The sequence below is a fragment of the Lontra canadensis genome, unplaced genomic scaffold (genome assembly GCF_010015895.1).
Source record: "Lontra canadensis isolate GAN:19392208 unplaced genomic scaffold, GSC_riverotter_1.0 scaffold141, whole genome shotgun sequence".
Lineage (NCBI taxonomy): Eukaryota > Metazoa > Chordata > Mammalia > Carnivora > Mustelidae > Lontra > Lontra canadensis.
Genome location: NW_022631135.1, coordinates 2,025,340 through 2,037,341, shown reverse-complemented (window position 1 = coordinate 2,037,341; position 12,002 = coordinate 2,025,340). Strand labels below are relative to the sequence as shown.

Here is a 12,002-nt window from a genome sequence, read left to right as displayed (position 1 = left end):
TCTGCTCAGGTCTACCTCCCTAAACTACAGCGCCCATCCTACCCCCTTCTACAGGTACGAGGGATCCCAGACTGTGCCAGAGGCAGCCAGCAATCCTTGACAACTCATTAACCAGTCTTAACTAACTATCTCTTTCCAAAGAGTGTAAAATAACTTGGCAACTCTTCAGGCTCATTATTATTCCCTTTTTTGGACCCTTTGTACTGTTAGCTTTAATAGCCTTCACTTTATCCTTACCCTGTTTAATCTCAATTCTAAACAAGATGTTCTTTTTCTGATAAAAGCCTAGAAATACTGAAATGGCTTCAGAATATGCAATGGTGTGGGTCACAAAAATCCTATAAATTCTGCTCTACCTCATTTTAATTTTTAGGGTTTTTTTTTTCCTCCTTGAGGGTCCTTTACAAGGTTTGATAAAGATTGAATGAATGCTTAGTGATTTACCAATAACATTTATTGAAAAAGAGTTGACCATGCTATCTCTGTGACTTTGTGGCCCTTATGTTTCTGAATGTCCATTAAATTTCATATACATCCATGCTCAGTTCTAGGCTCCCATGCAAATTATCTCTCTCAACAATGTCCTCCTTCTACATGTTTCAGTTATAATCTATATGCTGATGACTTCAATATATTTCTGGTCAAATCCAATATCTAGAGCACAAAGTATATGTTAACAATTATCTTACTGCTCTTGGATATCCCACAGATACCTTGACCCTGATCCCATGATCTTCCCCCAACAGCTTAATTCTCTGTAGTTCTATCTTCAGTGGAACCACTGAATTAGTCCACCAGGAGTTCAAACCAGAGAGAAAAATGTCATCTCTCTTTTAACCCACAATTAGTTAAGACTTACTAATTTCACCTCATGTATTTTCTTAGGTTTTCCAACTATGTACTACACCACTGCTTTCCCTAGTCTTAGCCACTAGGATCTCTAACCTAGAACCTTGAAGAGCCAAATAACTGGTCTCACTGACTAGTATTGCCCTTCTTTATGCTCAAGTCATGATGATCTTTCCAAACATCTGTGATATATAACAACAGAAAGGAGAGTACAGAAAATGGGATTAATGCCTACTGAGAAGCAATACTGAGGAATTTATTTGAATTTGCAGATTCGTCAGATCATTTGGGGGTTCAGGAGAAAAATTAGCTCAGATTCACTGAGGGCTTTTCTTAGAACTGCTTGTAACATTGACATAAATGATGATGATGAAAATGATGATTGTGAAGATAAAATAAAACGATGACTTGTAGGTCCCTAACTAATATGAAGAGACCAGTAGGGAAGTAAATAAATGGGGAAGTAGTGGGATTAGGCTCACATAAACCAATCTATCTATTATAGACATCCCCAGAATAGGTGGGGAGGCCAGAACAAGTTTGTGTCCAAACAAGCTGCATTCAGGCAGATATCAATACTCAGAAATGCTGACCTCCTAGCAGAAATGTCACAGGCAGTACATAGGAACAGGTGAGGACAGTATTTTCAGCCTGGACGTCGGAGAGATCCAGAGGACTAAGAGCAATGGGTATTAGAAAGGTGGTAGAGGCCTCAAGGTCATAGCAAAGCAGGCTGAAATTTACAGTAGGGCTATACCTAGAGTGTAGGTAGGACAAAGAGAATAGGATAGAACTACAACTTAAAAACTAATGCAAAACTAAGTTGTGAATACTGAGCAAACAGTTCTCTTCAGACATACTGGATACAGACTGAATGAAAGAGAGGCCTCGTCACCTGGTCTAAATATAGTGGATTTCAGTACTGCAGCTGGATAGAATCAGGTAGAAGAGAGACTAATGGAGTAACAAATCCACTCTTTAGTCCAATAAATGTTTCTTGAAAGACACTGCATAGAAGACACTTTATTGTCATAATGGGTCAGGCCTTGCCTGGGGTTAATACTTCAAATAAATCTTCCCATGAAATTCTTACAGAACCTTACTTAACAGAACCTTAAACAGAACCTTACTTCCATGGCTTTTTGAAGGTTTTCATCAACCATGCAAATGGGCTGTACCAATCTCAAGTAACATGGCAACAGTAACCAACCTTGTCTTGGCATCTAGAAAAATGGCGGGTAGCAAAGATAAGAGAAACCTCCTTTGAAGAGCTGCTATGTTACTCAAAAGCAAGTGAAAGAGGAAGTCAAAGACACAGTTACACTAAAGGAAAAGAAAGTCTCTTCAATAAATGGTGCTGGGAAAATTGGACAGCTATATGTAGAAGAATGAAACTCGACTATTCTCTTACACCGTACACAAAGATAAACTCAAAATGGATAAAAGACCTCAACATGAGACAGGAATCCATCAGAATCCTAGAGGAGAACATAGGCAGTAACCTCTTTGACATCAGCCACAGCAACTTCTTTCAAGATATGTCTCCAAAGGCAAAGGAAACAAAAGCAAAAATGAACTTTTGGGACTTCATCAAGATCAAAAGCTTCTGCACAGCAAAGGAAACAGTCAACAAAACAAAGAGGCAACCCACAGAATGGGAGAAGATATTTGCAAATGACAGTACAGACAAAAGGTTGATATCCAAGATCTATAAAGAACTCTTCAAACTCAACACACACAAAACAGATAATCATGTCAAAAAATGGGCAGAAGATATGAACAGACATTTCTCCAATGAAGACATACAAATGGCTATCAGACACATGAAAAAATGCTCATCATCACTAGCCATCAGGGAGACTCAAATTAAAACCACATTGAGATACCACCTTACACCAGTTAGAATGGCCAAAATTAGCAAGACAGGAAACAACATGTGTTGGAGAGGATGTGGAGAAAGGGGAACCCTCTTACACTGTTGGTGGGAATGCAAGTTGGTGCAGCCACTTTGGAGAACAGTGTGGAGATTCCTCAAGAAATTAAAAATAGAGTTTCCCTATGACCCTGCAATTGCACTACTGGGTATTTACCCCAAAGATACAGATGTAGTGAAAAGAAGGGCCATCTGTACCCCAATGTTCATGGCAGCAATGGCCACGGTCGCCAAACTGTGGAAAGAACCAAGATGCCCTTCAACGGACGGATGGATAAGGAAGATGTGGTCCATATACACTATGGAGTATTATGCCTCCATCAGAAAGGATGAATACCCAACTTTTGTAGCAACATGGACGAGACTGGAAGAGATTATGCTGAGTGAAATAAGTCAAGCAGAGAGTCAATTATCGTATGATTTCACTTATTTGTGGAGCATAACAAATTTAGTATGGAGGACATAGGGAGATGGAGAGGAGAAGGGAGTTGAGGGAAATTGGAAGGGGAGATGAACCACGAGAGACTATGGACTCAGAAAAACAATCTGAGGGTTTTGAAGGGGTGGGGGGTGGGAGGTTGGGGGATCCAGGTAGTGGGTATTATGGAGGGCACATATTGCATAGAGCACTGGGTGTGGTGCATAAAAATGAATTCTGTTATGCTGAAAAGAAATTTTAAAAAGGGGGGGCACCTGGGTGCAGCAAGTGGTTAAGCTGCTGACTCTTGGTTTCAGCACAGGTCCTTATCTGGGGGGAGTGAGATCAAGCCCCAGGTCAGGCTCCATGCTCAATGGGGAGCCTGCTTGAAATTCTCTCTCCCTCTCCCTCCACCCCTGTGCACGCTCTCTCTTTCTCAAATAAATAAAAGAAATCTTAAAAAAAGAAAAAAGATACTTGTAGGCATCGGTCCTCAAAATGTGGTTTCCGGGGCACCTGGGTGACTGAGCAGGTAAGCCTCTGCCTTCAGCTCAGGTCATGATCTCAGGGTCCTGGGCTCGAGCCCCACATTGGGCTCTCTGCTCAGCAGGGAGCCTGTTTCCTCCTCTCTCTCTGCCTGCCTCTCTGCCTACCTGTGATCTCTCTGTCAGATGAATAAATACAATCTTTAAAAAAAAAACAAATGTGGTTTCCAGACATCTAAGTTTCTGGACACCCTTTCAGGGGTCTGCAACCTAAAAATTATTCTCATTATAATATCCATATTATTTGCTGCTTACATTATGTGAACATAGTCAGAGTGTAAAAATGACCAGGTTAAAAGTTCTGGTGCTTGAGCAAGACTCAAAGGCAGTGGACTCAGACTATGCTAGTAGTGATTCTATCCTCACGGTTGTGCCCTTGCCATTTAAAAAAAAATCAAGGGGCACCTGGGTGGCTCAGTGGGTTAAAGTCTCTGCCTTCAGCTCAGGTCATGATCTCGGGGTCCTGGGATTGAGCCCCGCATCGGGCTCTCTGCTCAGCGGGGAGCCTGCTTCCCTTCCTCTCTCTCTCTGCCTGCCTCTCTGCCTACTTGTGATCTCTGTCAAATAAATAAAATCTTAAAAAAAATCAAATTTTGCTTAATGTTTTTGATGAAACAATAAAAAGAATTAATGTTATTAAATCTAAATCCTAAATACATATCTTTTTACTATTAAGTATGATGAAATGAGAAATACGCATAAAGCACTTCTTGCTAAAATATGCTGGCTGTCTTCAGGAAAATGTTTGTGATCTTTTTTGAGTCAGAGTCAGGGAACATGATTTTCATTTAAGAAATGATTGACAGACAAGCTATATTATTCAGAACACTGGGACATTTATCAGACATTTTCTCAAAAATGAATTGAAGTGATCCTACTACTGCAGGAAAAACAACTGACAGTTTCTGATACCAATGATAAAATCAGAGTAAAAGTGAAGATTAGAATTTTGGTCATTTTGAGTTTGACACTTAACCCGTTAAGACTTCTGATGAGATGGGTGGTGATAGTAACAAAGGCAAGATATAGATGTAATATATATTTTAACATAATATTTAATATTTTAAAATATAATATTTAAATAACATTTATAGATAATTTTAATATATTTATATTTATAAATAAAATAATGAAATCTTACAATAGTCGTAAGATTTATATAACTCCATTAACTAATATGTTCCAAATGATACAAGTGTGATTCTGCAAAAAAGAAGACATAGTCAAAATACAGGACAGATTTTAAAGAAAGAGTAAATTAAGAAAGTTCATCCATGGGGTTTAAGATGTCACCCTGTTACTCTAAAGAAATTACCATTTCTTGATGTTTGATACAGTATCACAGAAGCATATCCATGATTATCTAAAAGCACTATTAAACTACCCCTCCCTTGGGGTACCTAAGTGGTTCAGCCGGTTAAGCATCTGACTCTTGGTTTGGGCTCAGGTCATGATCTCAGGGTCCTGAGATCGAGCCTCACATGGGGATCTGGGCTCAGCATGTAGTCTGCTTGTCCTTCTCCCTCTGCTCCTTCCCCCATATGCACGCTCACTCTCTCTTAAATAAATAAAGTATTTTAAAAATAAATAAATAAGATAAAATGCCCCTTCTTTTTTCCACCTACATATTTGTGTGAGGGCAGATTTTCTGCATTTACTTTAATTCCAAGCAACATATCACAACAGATTGAATCAGACACAGATGAGTAGCCCTCTCTTTTTGATTGATCTAGACACCAAAGAGATTTGCAAAAATTTTTTGTTTGGAAAATATAGTTAATTTTCATAAAGTCAGGTTATATGCATGTAGTAGTAGATTTATGATTTTTATTTTAAATGAGTCAATCAATAAACATTTTTTCTTTTCTTAGTTTTCCCATCTAATAGCAATAGATATAATAGCAATAGCTATAACCCACATTAGCAATAGATATAATAGCAATAGCTATAACGCACATAAACAAAATCACTTTGGGGTTCTCAATAACTTTTAAGATTATAAAGGGATATTGAGGGCCCGAATTTAAGAACCATTACCTTTAGGCAGTGAACTCATGAAGGCTAACCAGAATGGCTGGCAATAGGCAGAATGGCTCAATTTGAACAATATGAACCAATTTGAACAAAATGAAGGAAGGAGCTGCAGGAGTACTGTTGAAAACTCAAGGACCGTTCCCATAATTAGGCAAAATCAGTGGAAAATGCTTGATCCTCTCATCCTACTGGTATAACCCCCTTTCCCCCCTCACGTGACAAAGAGCATCAGTATGGCACTATCTCCACTGTGCTGTAGTGAGCACAGTGACCACAGATATATAAAAAACCTTCCATGGCTTTTAGGAAAGTCAAAGGGTGTGCCAGAGTTCTCAGCCATGTTTACATGGGGAGATAAAAGAGTGTAAGAGTTTTGACTTTGCCAGCACTTCCCAGAAAGTGGGGGCATAGAAGATTTATGTGAAATAATGCAAGAACGTTTCTCTTTCAAAGCTGCAGGACCAAAGTGGAGTGGGAAAATGGAAAAAGGGCATATGGAGGGAGGCAACAACCCAAGGGGTACTATTTCAGAACACAGAGATGTAAAATATACTCTCTAAACTCAGTGATACTGTATGGTGTTCTTTGTCATCAGGTTATGACCTCCTGGAATACATTTTTAAGTTTGCCATTTATAACAGTTGTCAAAATGAGTGAAAGTAATCTCATTTTATTCTATTTAAATGGTGTACCTAAACAATATTGCCTGGAAAGAATTTCAGAGACTATAGCAATCTTTCAAGCCATATGGCTAGTATTATTACTACCATTCAATTCCATATATTTAAACACTAGGCACAAGGCTTGAGTACATCCGCAATAAATATAAAAAAATAATTCATGTTTATTGAAGATGAAGCCAACTTACATTCTATTTGATTGTCTTGTTTTTCAGCTCATGCCTATTAACAGTATGATGTGAGTGTGAATTTACTGGAGCACAAGTCAAAACCTGGGATCTGTGTTGTAACTGTGGGAACTGACAGACTTGCCAAAACTTGTATTGACTGAAACACAACTCTTCCTTTCTAAGCATATTCAGCAGTCCTGGATATTCTGATGTATCTACTTTCAAGCTTCTTGCAAAGATATTCCCCACGTCTGAATAATGGAGCTTCCCATGCAAGTAAGTGAAAAGTAAGATTGTTTTCTTCGGAATAATGGTAGGCAAGCCATTATAATACCTCAGAAAACCAAGATGTCAAAAATCTGATGAGATCATTTATTTGGTCAGCTCCCATTACGCACACACTGCACTGTACGGGTGATCTTAGCAGCTTATTTTCATTTGGCTCTTAGTTTTCCCATAGGGCATATTCTTTCAAAGTACTCGCATTTTGTTTTGTTTTCGACTATTTTTGCTTTTGGTTTTAACACTCCCCTCCAATGCTTATTTTCTATGGGTCCCAGGTTCCGATGCTATCTTGGGTATCTGACAGTAAGTAAAATACTACACTTTAGAACCCAAAGGAAAAATATTCTTACTGTTTTACAGAATGATTAAGAACAAAGAAACTAATTTCCAGATCATTTAAATATATATTCTTTCAGAGGTATTATGTTCTCCCAGATAAAGCATTCTCATTTTTATTCATATTAATTTCTAAAACAGAGAAATAAAATATCTCAGTTTTCCAAGAATGTTATTTTTTACACTCAACTCAAGCATTCTTTGCCAATTACAAAGTTCACAAAGCTTATTTTATGAAAATAAGCCCTAAATGAATGAGGCTTATGCATCAAAGCAATCAGGTAGCATTTAGCCAGTTAGCCCACATATATTTTCCTCATCCCTGATTTAACTCACTTGTCTGCATCAAAAACAGTGAGATGTGAAAAGAAAACATAGTTAGCGGGTGGACCCTTATGATTCTGTCCAAATGATTCACTGATCAGTAGCTTTCATTTGCCTTCTATTTCTGTTCTAATGCTCCCTCATGAATTTTTGAGATTAGCAAAATTTCCTTCTATGATTTATTGTTCATGAAAACTTTCTTTACACTCATGTTTTAACACATCATGTCAGTTAGTATCCTGAAGTTCTAAGAAGCTGTATCTATTGGCAAAAATTCTTTGTAAATCACCAGCATTTTTCCCTTTTGCCAGCTGAAGAGCCTGAGGCAGGAGGAGGACATAAGTAGTGATACATGGCGACACATGCATCTGTGGGCTTTTAGCTTCAGCATCTTAAAGAATGCGGACATGGGGAAATATTTCAAAGAAATTGTGTTGCCTTCTGGAAGAGGCCCAGTTCTAATTGTTCTCAAGGTATTAAAATGTTTCCCATCAGTTTTCTAATAGAACAATTACTGAACACCCTCCATATTCCATCCAGGCTTTTGGCTGGACTCCAGGAATACAGATATGAAGGATATGAATGAAACACAGTCCCTGATCTCAAGATGCTCATAGTCTAGATAAACAGAGACACACTCAAGAGAATCAACATAGGTTGGGAATAGCATGCATTCACTCACACATATGGAGTTCCTCCTACACCACTTATTGGTTGATCATGACAGCAGAAGGGAACTCAGGGGAAAGGCCATTAACCCAACTGGAGATTTCAGGGATGTCCTCCTGGAAGAAATCACATTTGAATTTTTGTTATACAGATGGTGACAGGGGCGAGGGCATTTCTGGGTAAGTAAAGGGCATAGACAAAAGCAGAGTCATGTGAAATGTCATGGACAAGGCAGGAATCTATGCTATTTGCTATCTGTAGAACATTAAATGCTAGGATTAGAGAAATGACAGATGAAACTGGGGTTCTTTGAAGGAGAAAGAGCTGGGCTGGAAAGAAAGAGCTCATCTTCTCAAGTCCCCTCGGCTAGATGGAACTTGGAAAGGGTGAAGATATTCTCTCAGCAAAGTATTATAAACTCATTAGGCTAACTTATTAAGACTATAAGGAATTTGGGTCAGAACTTCCTATCATCTGGTACAGAGAGAAAAAGCAGGTTAGATTTGTATTATGGAAATAAACAAGAAGGTTAGCTGGACTGAGGAATCGAATTATTCAGACATACGGCCCACAAATTCACATACACACACCAATGCTGGTAAAGCAATTTATTTGTTTTATCTAAAAAATATTTACTTAGAATGTAGTATGTCTAAAGGCACTACCCAGATCTAGATTACCCCCAAAGTGAGTGAAAACAGTCCAAGCAGTTTAAACCAGAGTCCTGCTCATTTTAGTTCCATGTGCTCCCCCAGCATCTGCAATTTCTAAGACTGGAGATAACCTTACTATATGCTTCTGTGGGGCGGTTAAGGAGAAGACAAAGAAGTCTTATCTCTATATCGCTCACTTTTTCATAATCTCTTTCTAGCTCTCCTTCAAGGAGCTGGAGAAAAATCTGTTCTATGATGAGAACTGCATAGAAACTATTCACAGTTGACCACATCCGCTGGGCAAGACTCACCAATCCCAAGGAATGTACAAACTCAGGTTCCAAAACACAGGCCGACTGATCATTCTGGCCAACTAAATTGGGAACTAATTAAATGTTTTAACTGGAAGTCTCTCCTCACTGCAGCAGAACAGAGTCATTTTGAAGCAAACATTTCAATGAAACACTTCTTAGGGAGAATCCAATTTAACTACAAGAAACGACGGCTTCTGGTTGGCAGCACAACGTATTCCCACTTGATCCACCCCCCAACCCACCACCATGTAGACACACAGGTCAAATGTTACTTATGCTCAGAAGGATAGCCACAGAAAAAGATATATTTCATCCATATCAAAGTCATCAGAAATGGTCTTTTCTTACCTATGTAGGATTTTAATACAGTCCACTGAGGCGGACGAAAGATTATATAAGTTATTCACATAAAGGAGATTTTAGAAGACTATCTAAACATGTTTGGTGTTGTTTGAATGTAGTAAGAGTGGGAGGTTAAGTTATTCCTTTCATTTCCATTAGTAATTAGATGTTGGCTGAAGCATTTCTCCTGCCTGGCAATCCCTTAAAAAGAGGTATAATGTTTTGAGGCAGCAGAGCACTCATCCCCTCCAAGTGGGGAGTCTCCACAAGAATTTACATCCCCAGCATGTTTAGAGGGGCAGTTGGAATTACATTATCCTATGTGGGTCTAAGAAGGGAATCCAATCAGAAACTCTGAAGGCCAGAAAGAGGAAGTTGCCAAGTTTCCTGAAATGAGAAGTCTCCTCTTGGACTTCTGGCCCAAGCTTCCTTAGAATATCAGAAACCTTCTGCATGACAAAGTCTCCCATGTTATTATTAGGCATCATCTACTCACTTGTTCTAGATGCAAAAATTAGTGTCAAATATGAAAACTGATGCAACAAGTACGCAGACAAGACTTCAAGTTGTTTAGCAGCTGCTCTTGGGCAAGAACTGTCTAGATTGGAGATTGCCATCAATGGTGAGTGACTTAAATACTTAATACGAGTCAGAAACTGCACAAAGTGACGGTGCACAGACATGAAAAAGATGCATAAATGGGCAGATACATAAAAAAGATAACTTCAGATATTGTAAGGTAAATTCCAAGAGAGAGACAAGCATAGAGTGGCGTAGAAGCCATTCTAATGGTAGGGCCCCAGGGAAGAAATTCTGAAAGGAAATCAGGTCTAACACAAATTTCGCACAATGAACAGGAGCTGGCCAATTTAGGAAGGAAGGGAATGGGTACTGAATTAGAGGGAGCAGAAGAAGCAAAATAACATGTGTATAATTTTCCTATAAGCAGTTTAACATTATTAGACTTCAAACTGAGAAATGAAGGTTGGTCGGTAATCAGAAAAGAGAACTACATAAAGACAAGAATGCATCTCTAGCGAAGAAAAGAACTCTCGTAAACCAGAAAAGACAGACATTCAAATTTCAAATGTGGTCAGAAGATGTGAACAGGCATAGTACAAAAGTGAAGATATGAATATCCAAGAAACATAACTATTTGATTGTCTCACTAGTAATAATGGGAATGCAATACCATGAAAACATTGTATTATGCTATGATAAGAGACATGGACTTTATCCTCTGGATAATGGTAAGTTATTGGATAATTCTGACAGAAAACCAAGAAAAAAAATCCAGACAACAGAAATAGTTCCACAGAGGATCCAGATATAGATATGCTAGTGAAATGGAAATGTAAAGGGCCAAGAATAGCCAGGATACTCTGGGAAAAGAAGAGTAAAGTTGGAAGGCTCATTTTACCAGATATTAAGACCATTATAAAGCAACAGTAGTAATAAAGACAAAGTGTAATGATAGACAATGTAAACCAATGGAAGAGACCAGACCAAAGTAAACCAATACAAGAGACCAAAGTAAACAAATGGAAGAGGCTTTATATAAGTATATAAGTATATATACTTATATAAACACTATATTTTGGTAAAGTCAACACTTCCAGGCAGAAGGTAACGTACCACATTTCAGTAAATGATGCTGGGTCCTCTGGATATGCACAAAGAAAAGGAAAGTAAAATTTAACTCCTACTTCATATCACATACGAAGGTCAATTTTAGGTATACTGTAGAGTTAAATGCAAAAGGCAAAATAATAAATCTTCTAGAAGAAAAGATAGGAAACTAATTCATGATTTGGGGAAAGGTAGAGATTTCTTAAACAGAACTCATTTAAGGCACTAGTCTTAAAAGAAACAATTGATAAAATGCATTACATTAAAATTAGAAACATCTGTTCATTAAAAAACTATTAGAGAGTGCAAGGGCATATATATATATATGTGGAATAATTATGTTATATTCCTATAATGGAACACCAGAGATGAGAAGTAGCATTCCATAACTATATGCCAACATCTGGGGAATGTTCACAAACATAATACTAGAGAACAAAGCTAGACCCCAAAAAAGCGTATTTCATATGTCACTTTCACAAAACATAAAAGTAGGAAAAACTATTTTATGTTTTTGAAATCAGGATAGTAATCATCTTTGGGGGTAAGTAGTGATTAGGAGATGCAAGAAGAAGACTTTGATGGATGTTGATAATAGTCTAAGTTTATGTGAGTGGTCATTATATAGAGACAGTCAATTAATGAAAATGATCTGTCTAAACACTTATGGTATGGGCATCATTCTAGATACTCTGTATATCTGATTCAACATAAAGGCTAAAAAGCACCGATAAAGATTGGGCAGATAAAGTACATGAGAAAATCAAGTTAGCTGTAAGGAAAGTGCTGCCTATACTTGCTACAGTTTGTTCTTAACAGCA

General features: G+C 38.0%; 2 long non-coding RNA genes across 5 annotated transcripts in view; one reads left to right on the top strand and one right to left on the bottom strand.

The window, feature by feature from the left end:
- The window catches only part of LOC116858615, a 177,920-nt gene that overhangs the window by 12,214 nt on the left and 153,704 nt on the right, over positions 1-12,002 (bottom strand). The window contains exon 4 of one of the 3 annotated variants that reach the window (XR_004380960.1): positions 8,289-8,359. The exons of the other annotated variants lie outside the window; for them this stretch is intronic. This is a non-coding gene — a long non-coding RNA (uncharacterized LOC116858615). Of the gene's footprint in view, positions 1-8,288; positions 8,360-12,002 lie in introns of those variants that run through there. 3 annotated transcript variants of the gene reach the window in all.
- The window catches only part of LOC116858616, a 71,967-nt gene that overhangs the window by 12,120 nt on the left and 47,845 nt on the right, over positions 1-12,002 (top strand). Inside the window, exons 2-3 of one of the 2 annotated variants that reach the window (XR_004380963.1) lie at positions 6,675-6,905; positions 7,886-7,932. This is a non-coding gene — a long non-coding RNA (uncharacterized LOC116858616). Of the gene's footprint in view, positions 1-6,674; positions 6,906-7,885; positions 7,933-12,002 lie in introns of those variants that run through there. The other variant, XR_004380964.1, reaches the window with a different exon arrangement.